We start from the raw sequence: 19,038 nt of genomic DNA, 5'->3' as shown, positions 1-19,038 counted from the left end.
ACATGTTCTCACTCATAAGTGGACCTTGAACAACTACTGTATTACTATAAGAAAAGGATTGAAAGTGGTGGGAAACTGTGGGGAGGGAGGTGGGGGTTTAGGGAGGTGCAATTGACAGGAGTCGATATCTGCCTGGGGAAGGGGGAGCACACCTCATGGATAAGGGTACCTGCATGGTGAATATTTGTATACCTAGCCCTGAATTGTACTCCATAATTTTCAGTAAAAGTTAAAAGAGGGGAAAAAAAGGAGAGAAATAATGGAAATGAAAACTTCATCCTGGAAATTAAAAACAAAATAACAGGTATAGTGAGTAGAATCAAACAGGCAGAGGAAAGAATCTCAGAGCTTGCAGACCAAAATATGGATTCAACCCAGTCTGTCAACAACATAGAAAAAAGTTCAAAAATAAGTAGCAAAGCCTCTGAGAGAGGTGGAACTATGTCAAGAAGCCAAATTTATGCCTAATTGGTACCCCTGAAGCAGAATGGGAAACTAAGAACACCATGGAACAAGCATTCCATGAGGTCATCCAAGGAAACTTTCCACATCTCACTAGAGATTCAGAGAACTTCTGCAGTGTCACATGAGATGATCATCTCCAAAACATAGTAATCTGCCTCTGCAAAGGAAGCATGAAAGAAAAAATACTAAATGCAGCAAGAGAGAAAGGACAGATTACCTGCCACCAAAGACATCAGAATTGATTCAGACTTACCTGCAGAAACATTACAAGCCAGAAGGCACTAGAGCCCAATTTTTAATGTTCTTAAAGATAAGCAATTCCAGCCAAGAATTTCCTATCCTGCTGAGCTAAGCTTCATCAGCAATGGAGAAGTAAACTCCTTCCCAGACATCCAATCCCTAAGATAATATGCTGCCTCAAGATCAACACTTCAGAAGACCCTTAAAAAGGTGTTAAACACAGAAAAAAAGAAAAAGAACGGTCATACCCATCACAAAAATATAGGCAAGCACAGAGTTAACAGAGCATACAGAACACTCACAAAAATGAAAATAAATGCTATAGAAATACAAAAGTAAAAGGGAAACAAAGTAACTCCCTAAGAGCCCTATGACAGGAATAAACTCTCATATTTCAATAATCAATTTGAATGTGAATAGACTACATGCACCACTGGAGAGACATAGAGTGGCAAGTTGGGTAAAGAAACATGATCCAATAGTCTGCTGCCTCCAGGAAACTCTACTGCAAAGGACACCCACAGGCTCAAAGTTGGGTACTGGAAAATGATCTTTCAGGCAAATGGAAAACAGAAAATAGCAGGGGTAGCTATTATGACATAACAGTAAGCAGACTTAAAACTATCCAAAGTTAAAAAGGACACAGAAGGACGCACATAATGATAATGGGCTCAATCCACCAGCAAGAAATACCCATCTTAAACATGCTCTCAACACAGAAGCACCAGGTTTTATAAAAACAACTCTTGCCGGGCTCGGTGGCTCAGCCTGTAATCCCGCACCTTTGGGAGGCTGAGGTGAGTGGATTGCCTGAGCCCACGGGTTCGAGACTCACCTGGGCAGTGAGACCTCATCTCTACAATAAACCAAAAAATCAACCAGGCATGGTAGCGCATGCCTGTAATTCCGGCTACTCGGAAGGCTGAGGCAGAAGGATCGCTGGAGCCCAGCAGGTCAAGGCTGCGGTGGCCGGGAGCGGCCACTGCACTCCAGTCTGGGCCACAGAGTGAGACTCCAACTCAAAAAAAAAAAAAAACAACAACAACTCTTAAGTAAACTAAGGGAGGACACTGACTCTTACACAGCCATAGTTGGAGACCAAAATATCCCACTAACAACTTTATATAGATCATTGAGGCAAAAAGCCAACAAGGAGATCCAGAACCTTAACTTGACACTTGCAAATGGATTTAATAAACATCTACAGAACACTTCACCCAACACCTACAGATTATACATTCTACTCCTCAGCACATGAAACATACTTCAACATCAATCACATTCTCAAACATAAATCAAGTGTGAACAAATTTCAAAAGATTGAAATAATACCATTCATCTTCTCAGATCACAGTACAATAAAAATAAAAATCACCTCCAAAAAGAGCCCCCGAAACACACAAAGACATGGACACTAAGCAATATGCTACTGAATGACTTTTGGGCCAACATGGAAATCATGACAGAAATAAAAAGTATCCTGAAAACAAACAAAAGCAAAGAGACATCAGAACCTCTCGGATGCCATGAAAGCAATGTTATGGTAAAAATCCATACTATTGCATGCACATATCAAGAAAACAGAAAGGTCCCAAGTAAACAGCCTAATGTCACTCCTAAAGAAGCTGGAAAGTCAAGATCATCAAAATCCTAACTTCAGCAGAAGAATTCAGACCTCCAAGATAAAATCACAATTACAGGATAGAGAAGATAAAAATATCATAGAAAGGATCAACAAGACAAAAATCTGGTTCTTTGAAAGGATAAATAAGATTGACAGGGCCCAGATTGACTAAAAATAAAAGAAAGTACAAATAAATTCAATTAAAAATGTAAAAGATAAAGTCACAATTGACCCTGAGGAAATTCAAAAGATTATCAGAGATTACTGTGATCACCTGTATGCAAATAAATTAGAAAACCTAAAGGAAATGGAGGAATTTCTGACATAACACAAACTCTCAAGCTTGAAACAAGAAGAAATTAAAAATTCTAAACAGACCTGTAGCAACCCAGGAAATTGATTCAATCATAAGAAATCTCCCCACCAATAAAAGCCCTGGACCAGATGGCTTCCCAGTTGAATTCTACAAGATATACAAGAAGGAGCTGATCCCAATCCTTTTGAAAGTATCCCAGGCCACAGAGAATGATGGAATTCTCCCAACTCATTTTATCAAGCTAACATCATACTATGCTAAAACCTGGTAAAAACCCAACAAAGAAAGAGAATTATAAGCCCATCTTCTTGATGAACATAGATGCAAAAATTCTCAGCAAGATTCTAGCAGATCAGATCCAACAGTGCATCACAAGGATCATCCACTATGACTAGGTGGGCTTCATTCCTGGGATGCAGGGCTGGTTCAACATTCACAAGATCATAAACACCATTCAGCACATTAACAGATGTAAAATCAAGAACCAAATAATTATTCATTAGATGCAGAAAATGCATTCAACAAAATCCAGCATCCCTTCTTGATGAAAACCCTTGAGCATCTAGGTATAGAAGGAGCATCCCTTAAAACAGTAGGAGCCATCTATAGCAAACAAACCCACAGCCAACATTTTGCTCAATGGACAGAAGCTGGAAGTATTCCCCCTAAGAATGAAAAGACAATGATGCCCACTCTCATCCCTCCTATTCAACATAGTGCCAGAAGTCCTAGTCAGAGCAATTAGGAAAGAGAAGGAAATCAGAGGTATCCAAATAGGAAAAGAGGAAGTTAAGCTAGCCTGCTTTGTGGGCAATATGATTCTATACCTTGAAAACCCGAGGGAGACTGTCAAAAGCCTCCTAGCACTGATAAACGACTTTGGTAAAGTCTCAGGCTACAAAATCAATATGCAAAAGACAGTTGCATTTCTATAAACCAGAAAATAACATTTTAACAAATTCCTTTCATAATAGCCACAGAAAAAATGAAATACCTTGGCATTCACCTAATCAGAGAAGTGAAAGACCTTTGCAGCAAGAACTACAAAATGCTGCTCAAAGATATTAAGGATGACACAAACAAATGGAAAAATAATCAATGCTCATGAATTAAAAGAATAAAATTGTCAAGATGTATATCCTACTCAAGGCAATCTACAGATTCAATGCAATACCTATCAAATTACCAACTTCATTTTACTCAGACCTGGAAACCATACAGAAATCCATATGGAAACCAAAAAAGAAAAAGAGCACAATTAGCCAAAACAATCCTCAGCAAAAGGAACAAAGTAGGAGATATCACACTTTCAGATTTTAAACATTATTACAAGGGTACAGTAGCCAGAACAGCCTGGTATTGGTACAAGAATAGGCACATAAACCAATGGAACAGGACAGAGATTCCAGAAGCAAATAGATGGTCTCTCAATCAACTCATCTCTGACAAAGCTGCCAATAACACTCACTGGGACAAAGAGACCATATTTAGCAAATGGTTCTGGGGAAACTGGCTGACCTCATGCAGAAGAATGAAACTGGACCTCTACCTATCACCATATACCAAAAATTCAGCTCAAAATGGATCAAAGACCTGAACATAAAACCTCAAACTATACGAATCCTAGAAGAAAATGTAGGAAACACCCTTATGCACATCAGAGTAGGCAATTAATTCTTCACCAAGTCCTCAAAAACGAATGTCATAAAAGCTAAGATAGACAGATGGGACTTCATCAAATGAAAAGTTTTTGCACAGCAAAATAAACCATCAAGAGAGTAGCAACACCCCCACAGAATGGGAAAAATATTTGCAAATTATAAATATGACAAAGGCCTAACATTCAGGATCTACAAACAAAGTGAAATGGAAAAAACAACAACAAAAAAAAACTGTTAAAAAGTGTGCAAAGGGTATGAATAGACACTTCTCAAAAGAAGACGTACAAGCAGGAACAGATACATGAAAAACTGCTCAGCCTCACCAATCATCAGAGAAATGCAAATCAAAACTACAATGAGATACCACCTAACTCTGGTAAGGATGGCTATCATTAATTAATCAAAAAACAGCAGATGCTGGCATGGGTACAGAGAAGAGAATGCTTCTACACTGCTGGTGGGAGAGCAAGCTAGTTCAACCTCTATGGAAAGTAGTGTGCCAATTCCTAAAAGAACTAAAAGTTGACCTTCCATATAATCCAGCAATCCCTCTCCTGGGAATATACTTGGAGGCACATAAATGGCTCTACAAAAAAGATACCTACACACACATGTTTATTGCCACACTATTCACAATAGCAAAAACATGAAACCAATCTTACTGTCCATCAAAAGTGGACTTGATAAGAAAATGTGATATATATACAGGATGGAGTATTATCCTGTAATAATACTCCTGCAGTTATAAAAAAGAACAAAATCATGGTCTTTGCAACAAATTGGATGGAATTGGAGAGCATAATATGAAGTAAACTATCACAGAAACAAAGAACTGAATACCACATGTTCTCGCTCATAAGTGGGCCCTGAACATGAGTCACTTAGCACAAGGGAGGGATCAGCTGTTGCTGGGCACTACTAGAGGTGGGAGGGGGAGGAGGGTGAAGGGAACATGTGACAACACAAAGGGTACTTGGTCCATTAACATGAGGGAGTGCAACTAGAAGCCCAAACTTCACCTGCACGGCGGCCTATTTATGTAGTTAATCCTCACTTGTACTCCACATCTCCATAGCAAAATAAAATAAATGAATAAATAAATAAAAAGTTAGAGATGGTTGGGGGTTGAGATGGCAAACTAGAAGACAGAGTTTCTTGGCACCCAGAGAGAAAAAGTACCATTATTGCACCTCATGACTCATCAAATAAGTGATAATAGCCACACAGAGCAAAGAGGATAAAAATCTGTTGTCCTGGGTTGGAACTGGCCAGATTCTTGGCTGGATAATGGTACAGACGACAGACAGCCTCTGGATGCAGTGGTAAAGATGAGTGAGGAGAATTCAGGAATTCTGTGCTTCTGCCATAGACTTGGAGGGTTCCCTGACCTTTGTAGGACTCTAGTCTCTCATGGGAAGCTGCCTTACCCACAGCCATGCTAATGGTGCAGATAAAAAAAAAGACTTGAGCAGCTCAAACCACCATATCTCAGGAACTCAACCCTGGCTGGCAGCTGCTTTCTAGCCAGTCAAGGAGGGATCAGGCCTCAAGGAGAAACTCTGCATGACAGATTGTTCCTGGCTGGGGCAGGCTGCTGTGAGAACCCCTGAGGCCCTGAGGCTGACTGGATGCACTTTGACACTTAGAATGCAGAAAGCCTGAGGCTAAGGCGGGTGAGTTGGGTGAGACTCAATCCTTTTACTCCCAAGGTAAACTCTTCTGTGCAGTCTCCACACAACTACATTACCCCAGCAATCCCCATAAGGTAATCAAGAGTGTTCACAAGTGGGGAGATTGAGCTCTTTTCCCAGCAGCCTCCTGAAATGTTCAAAACAGGTCATTTAATTTGGGTAATTCCACAGCCCCAGCCATTGCCTGGGTTTGCTGGGCACCTCCTTGGAACAACAGATGAAAACAGAAAGCCCACAGCCATCATTGCAGGTGGCTCTTTCCAACAATTGCCAACTCCTGGTCAGAGGTTAACATGACTGCCCATCACATCTGATATAATACTTCAGCTTTGGGCAAGGACTGATCTCAGACCCCAGCTGACACTATCCAAGCCACCCTGGCAACTCAGGACACCTTGAGCCTGTGCAGGTAGCCAGCACAGGACTATCACAGCTGACAATTGAGAAACTCACCACATCAAGGCTATACATAATCAAGGGAACCTTGCAGTGCCTACATCAGCTTCCTGCCAACCCCAAATAAGAAGAAAGATTCTGCCCAAATGGGAAGGAACCAGAAAAATAATTCTGACAATATGAAAAAACAGAGTTCTCCAACACTCCCAAAAGGCTACACTAACTTCAGCAATGAGACCTAACCAAAATGAAATCTTTGACATTTCAGAAGTAGAATTCCAAAGGTTGATTATAAAATTGCTCAATGAGATTCAGGAGAAAGTTGAAAACCAACATAAATTAATCTTAAAAACTATTCAGGACACAAAGAAAAATTCTCCAAAGACTTAGAGTCTTTTTAAAAAACTGAAGTTCAAGAAATAAAAGAATCATTTAGGGAAGTACAAAATGAGGTGGAAAGTTTTAACAGTAGTCTAGAATAAGTAGAAAAGAGGATCTCAGAACTTAAAGACAAGGCTTTCAAGTTAGTCCAATCAGACATCAAAAAAGAATCAAGAAAAATGGAAAAAAATTCTCCAAGAAGTGTGGGATTATGTAAAACATCCAAACTTAAGAATCATAGTTGTTTCTGAAGAAGAAGAGAAAACAACATGTTTGGAGAACCTATTTGAGGGAATAATGGAGGAAAACTTCCCTGGTCTTTCCAGAGATCTAAACATCCAGACACAAGAAACCCAAAGAACCCTCAGAAGATTCATGGCATAAAGGCCATCCCCAAGGCATATAACTATCAGATTATGCGATTACTATGAAGAAAAGAATCCTAAGAGTGATGAGTCAAAAACATCAAATATTTTACAAAGATAAATCTATCAGACTAACAGCAGACTTCTCAGAGGAAGCCCTACAAGCCAGAAGGAATTGGGGAATCCATCTTCAGTCTCCTCACACATTAACAGTCAGTCAGAGATCTTGTACCTTGCAAAACTAAGTGCATTAATGAAGTCTTTCTCAGAAAAGCAAACACAGAAAAGTTGTCACCACTAGACCAGCTTGATAAGAAATACTCAAAAGAGTTCTAAATATGGGAACAAAAGTTAAAAATACACCAGCAGAAAGACACTGGAAATCATAAATCTCAAAGATATTGTAGAACACCAAAACAATAGAGAAAATAAATAAATAAATAAATAAAGCAGTCAGAAAATAATGAACATGATTAATGGAATAGTACCTTACATATTTTTTTCTTCTTTTTTTTATTTTAAAGATGTGGGGTACAATTCAGGGTTAGGTCCATAAGTTGTTATCATACAGGTAAAGCTTGGGCCTTCCTTTGGTCCCCACTTTGCCTGGTTTGAGATCGGATTAACCTTGAATGTAAATTGTCTCAGTGCCCCACAAAAAAGATATAGACTGGCAGAATATATTAAACACACACAATTGAAACATCTGCTTCCTTCAAGAAACCCACTTAACACACAAAACCTCCTATAGACCCAAGGTAAAGGGATGGGAAAAAAATATTCCACGCAAATGGAAACCAAAACCGAGCAGGAGTAGTCATTCTCATATGAGATAAAAATAGACTTTAAATTAACAACAGTGGGGGAAAAAAGACAAAGATGATTATTACATAATAATACAGGGATCAATTCAACAAGAAGACATAACAAATTTAAATACATATGCACCTAACACCAGAGCCCTCAACTTTATAAAACAAATTTTACTATCCCTGAAAGAAGAGATAGTCAGCAATTCAATAATAGTGGGAGACCTCAAAACTCCACTGCCAGCAATAGACAGATAATCAAGACAGAAAGTCAACAAAGAAACACTGGAGGTAAATTGGACCATAGACCAAATGGAACTAACAGACATCTATAGATCAGTTCACCCCAAAACTACAATATACATTTTTCTTATTAGCACATGGAACTTTCTCCAAGACAGACCATACAAAAGGCCACAAATCAAGTTTCAATAAATTCAAAAAAATTAAAATCATATCAAGCACCTTCTCAGACCACTGTGGAATGAAACTAGAAATCAACTCTAAGAGCAAACAAAAACATGTAGGTTAAACAATCTGCTCCTGAATGACCCTTGAATCAACAATGAAATCAAGATGAAAATTTAAAAATTACTTGAAATGAATGAAAACAAAGAAACAAGTTATCAAAACCTCTGGGACACAGCCAAAGTTGTGCCTAGAGAAAAAAATTATAGAGCTTAAGGCCTATATTAATAAGATTGAAAGATCACATATTGAATACCTAACATCACATCTCAAGAAACTAGAGAAAAGTTTTTGATAAAATCCAACATCCCTTCTTGATAAAAACACTCAAAACCTAGATATAGAAGGAACATACCTCAAAATAGTGCCATCTATGATAAACCCACAGCTAACATGTTGCTAAATGGACAGAAACTTAAAACATTTCCCCCGAAAACTGTAACAAGACAAGACTGCCCACTCTCACCCCTCTTGTTCAACATTGTATTGGAAGTCCTAGTTGGGACAATTACACAGGAGAAGGAAATCAGGGGTAACCAAATAGGAAGAGGAAGTCAAGTTATCCCTCTTTGCTGATGATATGATCCTGTACTTTGATAATCCAAGAGAATCTGTCAAAAACCTGCTTGCACTGATAAAGGACTTTGGCAAAGTCTCAGGGTACAAAATAAATGTGTAAAAGACAGTTGCATTCTTATACACCAACAACAAGCAGGCAGAGACCCAAATTAAAAGCACAATTCCATTCACAATAGCCACACACAAAATGAAATACCTCGGCATCTTCCTAACCAGAGAAGTGAAAGACCTTTACAATGAGAACTACAAAACACTGCTCAAAGAAATCCAATAAGACAAAAACAAGTGGAAAAATATTCCATGCTCATGGATAGGAGGAATCAACACTGTTAAAATGTCCATCCTACAAAGGCAATCTACAGATTCAGCACAATACCCATTAAGTTACCAACATCATTCTTCTCAGACCTGGAAATACTATACAGAAATTCATATGGAAACATAAATTACCACAAATAGTCAAAACAATCCTTAGCAAAAGAAACAAAGCAGGAGGTATCACACTTCCAGACTTCAAACTTTACCATAAGGCTACAGTAATCAAGAATAGGCACATAGACCAATGGAATAGGACAGAGATTCCGTAAGCAAAGCCTCAACTTCTCAACCAACTCATCCTTGACAAAACCTCCAACAACAATCACTGGGGAGAGGAGAACCTATTCAGTAAATGGTGCTGGGAAAACTGGCTGATCACATGCAGAAGATTGAAACAGGACCCCCACCCATCACCATACACAAAAATTAACTCTGAATGGATCAAAGACCTAAATGTAAAACCTCAAACTGTAAGAATCTTAGAAAATGTAGGAGACCTCCTTATGGAAATTGGAACTGGCAACCAATTCCTATTCAGAACTTTATTTTATTTTATTTTATTTTATTTTTGAGTTGGAGTCTCACTAGGTCGCCCAGTCTGGAGTGCAGTGGCCACTCCCGGCCACCGCAGCCTCGACCTGCTGGGCTCCATCAATCTTTCTGCCTCAGCCTTCCGAGTAGCCAGAATTACAGGCATGCGCTACCATGCCCGGCTGATTTTTTGATTTATTGTAGAGATGAGGTCTCGCTACCCAGGCGGGTCTCGAACCCGCGGGCTCAGGCAGTCCAGTCACCTCAGCCTCCCAAAAGCGCAGGATTACAGGCTGAGCCACAGAGCCCTATTCAGAACTTTGAATGCCCATACCTTAAGAAATAAGATAGGCAAGTAGGATCGCATTAAACTGACAAGCTTCTGCAAAGCAAAAGAAACCATCAAAGAGCAGAGAGACAGCCCACAGAATGGGAAGAAATATTTTCCAACTGTATATCTGACAAAGACCTAACACCTAGGATCTACAAGGAACTCAAACAAGTCGAAAGAAAAAAAACAAACAGCCCCATTAAAAAGTGGGCAAAAGACATAAATAGACACTTCTCAAAAGAAAATATATGGGAAGTCAACAGACACATAAGAAAATGCTCAGCCTCACTCATCATCAGAGAAATGCAAATCAAAACCACATTGAGATACCACCTAACCCTGGTAAGAATGGCCATCATTAATAAAACAAACAACAGATGCTGGCGAGGATGTGGACAAAAAGTAACGCATCTACACTGCTGGTGGGAATGCAAACTAGTGCAACCTCTTTGGAAGACAATGTGGCAATTTCTGAAAGAACTAGAAATTGACCTTCCATATGACCCAGCAATTCCCCTATTGGGAACATACCTAGAGGAACTCAAATGATTCTACAAAAAAGATACCTGTACACATAAGTTTTTTGCAGCTCTATTCACAATAGCAAAAACATGGAACTAACCATGTTGCCCATCAAAGCTGGACTGGATAAAAAAATGTGGTACATATACACAATGGAATATTATGCAGCCATAAAGAATGACAAACATTGGACTTTGTAGCAATTTGGATGGATTTAGAGTAGATCATACTCAGTGATCTAGCACAGAAACAAATATCAGTGTACCATATGTTCTCACTCATAAGCGGAGCTTGAACAACTATAATACTATAAGAAAGGGATTGGCAGTAGTGGGAAACTGTCAGGGGATGGGGGGATGGGATTGGCAGTTGAGGGAAACTGCTAGCGGAGGGAAGGGCATACCTCATTAGCAAGGGTACCTGCATAATCAATGTTTGTATACCTAACCCTCAATTGTACCCCACATCTTTATAATAATTTTTTTAAAAACCTAGAGAAACATGAACAAACCAAACTCCAAACTAGCAGAAGAAAAGAAATAATGAAGATCAGAGCAAAACTAAATAAAATTGAAATTAAAAAAAATTACAAAGGATCAATGAAACAACAAGTTGGTTCTTGGAAAAGATGAACAAAATTGATGGACCACCAGCTAGATTAATTAAGAAAAGAAGAGAGGAGATTCAAGTTAGCTCAATTAGCAATGAAAATGGAGACATTGCAACTGACAAGATGGAAATGAAAAAGATAATCTGCAATTATTATGAACACCCCTGTACAAACAAACTAGACAATCTAGAAGAATTGGATAAATTCTTAGAAATAACCCCTCAATTTTGAGTCAGGAAGAAATAGAAACCCTGAACAGACCAATAGCAAGTAGCAAGATTAAAACAGTGATTTAAAGTCTCCCAACAACAACAGAAATGTCCAGGACCTGATGGACTCACTGCCAAATTCTACCAGATTTTCAAAAAGTAACTGGTACCAATTTTACTGAGGCTATTTCATAACATTTAAGAAGAGGGAATTCTCCCTAACTTATTATACAATGCCAGTACCACCCTGATACTAAAGCCAGGAAAAGACACAACAAAAAAATAAAACTACAGACCAATATCCTTTATGAATATAGATGCAAAAATTCTCAAGAAAGTATTAACAAACAAAATGCAACAGCACATTAAAAAATAATAATAATCCACCATGATCAAGCAAGGTTTTTATTCTAAGGATGCAAGAGTGTTTATATCCCAAGGATGCAAAAGTGGTTCAACATACACAAGTCAATAAATATGATCTGCCACATTAATGGAATTTTTTAAATTGTATGATCATTCAACAGATGCATAATAAGCTCTTGATAAAATCCAGCATTCCTTCATGATTAAAAAAAAACCCTCAGCAAAATAGGCATAGAGGGAACATGTCTCAAAAATAATGAAAGTCATATATAACAAACCAACAGCCAATATCATCCTGAATGGAAAAAGTTGAATGCATTCCTCCTCAAAACTCGAACAAGGCAAGAATGCCTTTCATCATTCCTGTTTAACATAGTATTGGAAGTCCTGGCCAGAGCAATCAAGCAAGAGAAAGGAATAAAGTATATTCAAATTGGAAAAGAAGAAATCAAACAATCTCTGTATGCTGATGATATGATTTTATAACTAGAGAATCTTAAAGACTTCTCAAAAAAAAAAAACTCCTGGACTTTATAACGAATTCAGTAAAATTTCAAAATACAAAATCAACACACATAAATCAGTAGCCCTGCTATACACCACTAACAACCAAGCTGGGAATCAAATCAAGAATTCAATTCCACAATAGCAGCCAAAACATTAAAATACCTAGGAATATATTTAACCAAGGAGATGAAAGATATTTATTTACTTAGATGAAAGATCTCTAAGAGGAGAACTACAAAAGTCTGAGGAAAATAAGTGTAGAGGACAAAAACAAATGGAGAAACATCACATGCTCATGGATTAAAAGAATCAATCACCATTGTTAAAATGACCACAATACCCAAAGTAATCTACAGATTCAGCACAATTCCTATCAAACTTACCAACATCATTTTTTAGAGAATTACAAAAAGCTAATAAATAAATAAATAGATGAAAAGGCTATCCTTAAATTTATTTGGAACAAAAAAAGAGCCAGAATAGCCAAAGCAATCATAAACAAAAAGAACGAGTCTAGAGGGCTCACATTACGTGACTTCAAATTATATTACAGAACTGTAGTAACCAAAACAGCATAGTACTTGTATAAGAGCAGACACATGGACCTATGGAATGGAAGAGAGAATCCAGAGATAAACCCAAATATCTAAAACTAACTGATCTTCAAAAAAGCAAACAAAAACATACACTAGGGAAAGGACACCCTGTTTAACAACTGGTGCTGGGAAAATTGGATAGCTACATGCAGAAAAATGAAATTTGATCTCTATCTCTCATCATATGCAAAAATCAACTCAAGATGGATTAAAGACTTAAATGTCAGACTTGAAACCATAAAAATCCTAGAAGAAAATCTAGAAAAACCTCTTCTGAACGTTGGTATACGCAAACACTTTATGGCTAAATCCTCAAAAGCAAATGCAACAAAAATAAAAATTAACAAGTGGGACTTAATTGAATTAAAGAGCTTCTGCACAGTAAAGGAAATAATCAGCAGAACAAATAGGCAACCTGCAGAATAGGAAAAGATATTCACAAACTATACATCTGATAAAAGACTAATATCCAGAATCTACAAAGAACACAGACAAATCAGCAAGAAAAAAGCAAATAACCTCCATTAAAAAGTGGGTTAAGAACATAAACAGATATTTCTTAAAAGACCGTGTACAGGCCAGGCTCAGTGGCTCAGCCTGTAATCCTGCGCTTTAGGAGGCTGAAGTGAGTGGATTGCCTGAGCCTGCGGGTTCAAGACCTGCCTGGGCAACTTGGCGAGACCGCATCTCTACAATAAATCAAAAAATTATCTGGGCGTGGTAGCGCGCACCTGTAGTTCCAGCTACTTGGAAGGCTGAGTGGAAGAATCATCGGAGCCCAGGCTGCAGTGGCCGGGAGCGTGCCACTGCACTCTAGTCTGGGTGACAGAGTGAGACTTCAACTCGGAAAAAAAGAAAAGAAAAAAAAAGACAGTATACAAATGCTCAACAAACATATAAAAAATGCTCAATATCACTCATCATCAGGGAAATGCAAATTAAAAACACACTGAGATACCACCTCACACCAGTCAGAATGGCCATTACTAAAAAAAATTTTAAAACAGTAGATGCTGGTGTCAATGCAGCAAAAAGGGAGTATATAAATTAGTACAACCTCTATGGAAATCAATATGGAGACTTCTCAAAGAACCAAAAGTAGATCTACCACTTGATCTAGCAATCCCACTACTAGGTATAAACCCAAAGGAACCGGGATTATTATATAAAAAAGACACCTGCACTTGCATGTTCATCGCAACACAATTCACATTGCAAAGATGTAGACTCAACCTAAATGCCTGTCTCTAATCAATGAATAACGCAAATGTGGTACATATACACTATGGAATACTATTCAACCATCAAAATGCACTGTATAATATTATTCATTCATCAAGAAGAAGGAAATAATATCATTTGTAGCAGCTTGGATGGAATCAGAGAACATCATCTAAGTGAACTACCACAGGAACCAAACACCATATGTTTTCACTTACAAGTATGAGCTAAACTAAGGATCTTCAAAAGCATAGAGAATGGTATAATGGACACTGGAAACTTAGAAGGGGGAGAAGGGATAAAAGAACAAAAAAATCACCTCTTCGGTACAATGGGCACTGGTGGGAGTGGTGGTGGGTACACTTAAAGCCCAGACTTCCTCTCCAGTATACAATGTAATTATGTAACCAAAAACTATTTACACCCCCAAAGCTATTGAAATAAAGAAAAAAATAAGTATCATTATTTCTTAAAAAAATAAAAATTAAAAGGTTTAAATAAATTTGATTTCAAAAGTGAAAACATTTTTCCTATAATAGATATAAACAAATTGAATGGAACAGACAAATAAGAGTTGAGGGAAATATTTGTCACCTGGATGACAATGCATTAAGATCCTTAACTTACATAAAGCTCTTTAAAAATTAAACATCTGATTATAAAAGCAATCCCCCCAAAATATTCAAACCCTTATAAAAATTCAAATAACAGATGTTGTTGCCATTCATATAAGCAAGATTGCTAACAGCAAGCATTGGTGAGGATGTGAGTGACGCCATACCTCACACAAATGGTGATGGGATGTAAATGGGCATAACCCACTCCGACCTACCTTTAACATCACCCTTGATGCTTTACCAGTGCTGCTGATAAGGTTACTAATGACTCCACGTCACTAAATTCAGGCCACTTTTTAGTGTGTGTCCTTCTCACCATGCACCTTTCTTGTTTTGGCTTACATGACCCCATAGTTCTATTCATTTGTTCACTAAAAATATTTATGTATTCTAGGAGTTATGCTAAGCCCTAGAGATAAAATAATGAGCAAAAACAACCCTGGTGTCTAACTTCAGGAAGCTTGCAGGTTTTCCCTCTCTAGCTTCTCCTTCTCAGCCTCCCTTGTCGGCTTACAGTCAGCCATTAAATCCAGGAGTTCTCCCCAGATCCAGGCCATCTCTTGTCACTGAGTCTTTCCTCCAGTGAGTCTACTGCCTTAGCCTCCACTGCCAATTTGCATCTAATCTTCATATCACTCACCTGCACTCCAGGGCGGTATGGATTTGCTCAGATTTACCACAGGCACCACCAATTCAGCAGAGCCAAAATAAACTCATGTTGTCACTGCTACCCCAACATCGTCCTCCAACATTTCCTAGCTCAGCAAACAGAATCCCTCCTTCCTCAGCCAACTTTGCCTGCTAGAACTTATAGTAATTCTCAACATCTTTCTCTTTCCAAACCTATGACCCACCAATAGTCAAGTAGTTTGTATTCCACCTTGTAAATATTTATCAATCCACCCACTTCTCTTCATCTCCACTACCACCTCTCTGGTCTACCACCATCATCTCTCCAATGGAAATGGCAATAGCCTCATATCACTCCACAAATCTGTTCTTGTCCCCTCTCCATTCATTCTTCACACTGCAGCCACAATTGTCTTTTGAATGCAGCGTGGTCATGTGGCTCCTCTGATTAAAGTTCCCGGATGGCTTCCCAAGTCCACACTCATTACCAGGCCCTGCATTAGCTGGTCCCTGCCTACCTTAGTGCTCTCCTGTGAAACTACTCTGCCTGACAGTGATTAAAGCAATGCGGTAGATCTGTATTACTGACATGAAGTGTTATTCATGCCATCTTGCTAAGTTGTAAAAGTGGTTACAGTATGATTCCATTTCAAATATCTGCATGTGCGTACATGTGTACGTGTGTGTGTCTATTATTAACAGTAGTTTATTTGTAGAGTATGATTTCATAGGGGAAAACTTTCTCCATTATATACTTTGTCTTTAGATTATACAATACACATGTATCACTTTTTATCATGTCAACAACAAAAACATTTAATTCTGTTTAAAATTTTATTTAGGAATTATGCATTTTTGAAGTGCTTCTAAGTCGTGATTTTATAGTTAATTCTGTTTGATTTTTTTAGTTGATCTGGATCTGGGGAGAACTCCTGGATTTAATGGCTGACTGAAGAAGCATACACCAGCAGGTAAAGAAACATGACTGATAGGTCCATCCAGAGCTTCAGCGCACAAGAGTAAGAAGGATACTGCATGCGTGCTGCTCAGCACATCCCAACTGTTATTTCAAAATCAAAGGTAGACAAAGGATTATGCAAATAAAATCAGCAATAATATTATTCATAGTAATAAGAGCAGGTTGAAAATCAATAAATCTGCATGTCATCATTTTTGCATGAAATAAACTTTGTGCTCATTCTTTAACAGCACGTACTTTCTAGCTTGTTAATATTACTTATGAAGTGACAGTCTAGGAGCATCAAGTCTCTTTTCATAAGTCCAATTGGTTTTTTTTAATTTGATGAGTCATATTTTCTTTGCAAAAGGACAAGTTTTGAGACCTCCAAAAGGCTGATTTATTACTCACATACTTATAAAAAGATACTTTATGAATACCATAAAAATTGTAATGTATTTGCTTTACTTCTCTGCAACATTTTGTGAGGATTCATCAAAATTCAGAAATATGCATAGCAGTGTGCGGTGAATGTGAACATCAACCCTCAAGTGTATAGAAGCAGGGGAGAGAGAGAGAGAGGTTCAGGATTGCTGCTGTTCTAACAAACAGAGGTCAGAGTCATACATTCAGCATCACACGCACGCTTGTGCCCGTTCCATTGCTGGGTCTGTAAAGCCAAAATACGTTCCTTCCATCATATCATTGTTCTGAATATAGTTGTAATGCCAGCATTGCTAGACCAAAGCACTTACTTCAAAGGCACTCAAATAGAGAAAACTCCAGAGAGTCAGGAATCTGGTGATGGAGCAGCTCCATCTAAATCCTGTGGAAAACACTCCACAGCTGTTTCATGCGCCAATCTGATAACGTGTCACCTGTCTGAATACCCATGGTGATAACAGTGATTGTCCTGATGGGAAATTACTATAAATAATAAGTAATAGGACTCTAGAGTTTAGGAAGGGCACAGTGTCATTTTTAAAAATCTCTGCCTGCCAGTATTAAAAATAAATTCATGAAGTAAACTTAACGCATTAAGTGCTATGTTTTCTCACAACTGTATCACTTCTCAGTTAGCATTTCATTCCTTCTGAAAATGTCATGGGCAATTGTTTTGTTACCAACACCATCTATTTTCCACCTCCTCCAGCTGCTTATAACTTCTGAGAGAGAATAGCAGGAGGAGAATATATTTTGCTTTGTTTTTTATTTCTTCGTTGTTTTAAAAATAGGAGGCCATTTCAAGCAATGATGGTGGGGGTTTCTGTTTGTTTGTTCGGGGGTTACTTACTCATTGTTTGCTCTTTTATTATTTCTCTTAGCCCCCCTATGACACACATTTTGTGTGTATTGAAGTCAACCCTCTTGGCTGTCCTCTCTTTATGGTGTATTAGTTCCCATCAGCAGTACCCTGAGGAAAAATACAGAGGGACTTGCAAGTTTAGGATTCAATCTACACACAGAAGCACATTAGACTTCATTTTTCTCTTCCTTAGTCTTCACCTCCTTGCCTGACTCAGCTCTTTTTAATGGTCCCTGAATGCTCCAAAGTGTTGACGTCATTGCTGTGGGCTGGGAGCGATCAGGTCCCAGATGGCCCCTGAGAATCGTAGTGTAGAGTGTCCTAGTTGCCGTCAGGGGGCCACCCTACTGCATGGCTCAGTCCCCTTGCTCTGCTCTGGATCCACCCCCAGGGTCATGTGAATTCCACCTAGCTTGAGTCCCCACATCCTCCAGGTGGTCTGTTTTGGCATCCATTTGGAGCTGCTCTCAGATATCCAGTCTCCTCACAGATGGATGAATAAAAATCCAAACTCTGAACCTCTTCCACAATTAGGCTTTCCCTGGGACAGAAAGGAAGAAGCCTAAAACACAGTAGGTTCCCCCGGGACTGAAAGGAAGGGAAAATCTCTCCCTCCCCCCATCTCCCAGAGGTGTTCATAACAGGACCTGAAATACACAGCTCTCCCTCTACCCCAGGATACTTCCAACTACACGTTGGCTGCATGGACTCCTATCAGCCTCAGGGTTGCTATAGGTGATCCTAGAATGTCTAGAATTAGCCCAGAGTACAGGGTTGTGGGTGAGAATACCAGTCACCACACATCTCCCAGACCATGGCAATACAGAACAACCTGTCCCCTTAAACTGAAGAGGATGAAAGAAAACATGCCCTTTCCTGTACCTCCTGTTCACATATCTCCCACCTGTGTTGTCCACTCTGGTTTCCTCATAACCTACAGGAGCCTTTCTGTCTCAAGGGCACAGTGAAAGGAGTTATTACATGTTTAAAAATATTCCATTTTTGCTGGGCGCGATGGCTCAAGCCTGTAATCCCAGCACTTCGGGAGGCCGAGGCAAGATGACTGCCTGAGTCTAGGGGTTTGAGACCAGCCTGGGCAGTTTGGTGAGACCTCATCTCTACAATAAACCAAAAAATTAGCCAGGCATGTTGGCATGCATGCTGACGCAGAAGGATTGCCTGAGCCCAGTAGGTCAAGGCTGTGGTGCCTGTGAGCATGCCACTGCAACAGAGTGAGACTCCAACTCAAAAAAAAAAAAGTGTCATTTAGGACACTCCATCCCAGTCTTCAGTTTCCCCACCTGAAAACTAAGACAGAAAT

Source organism: Carlito syrichta, unplaced genomic scaffold (genome assembly GCF_000164805.1).
Source record: "Carlito syrichta isolate Samal-C Ts95f unplaced genomic scaffold, Tarsius_syrichta-2.0.1 Scaffold309155, whole genome shotgun sequence".
Taxonomy (NCBI): Eukaryota; Metazoa; Chordata; class Mammalia; order Primates; family Tarsiidae; genus Carlito; species Carlito syrichta.
The sequence above is the reverse complement of the archived record's forward strand: the minus strand, read 5'-3'. Positions refer to the sequence as shown.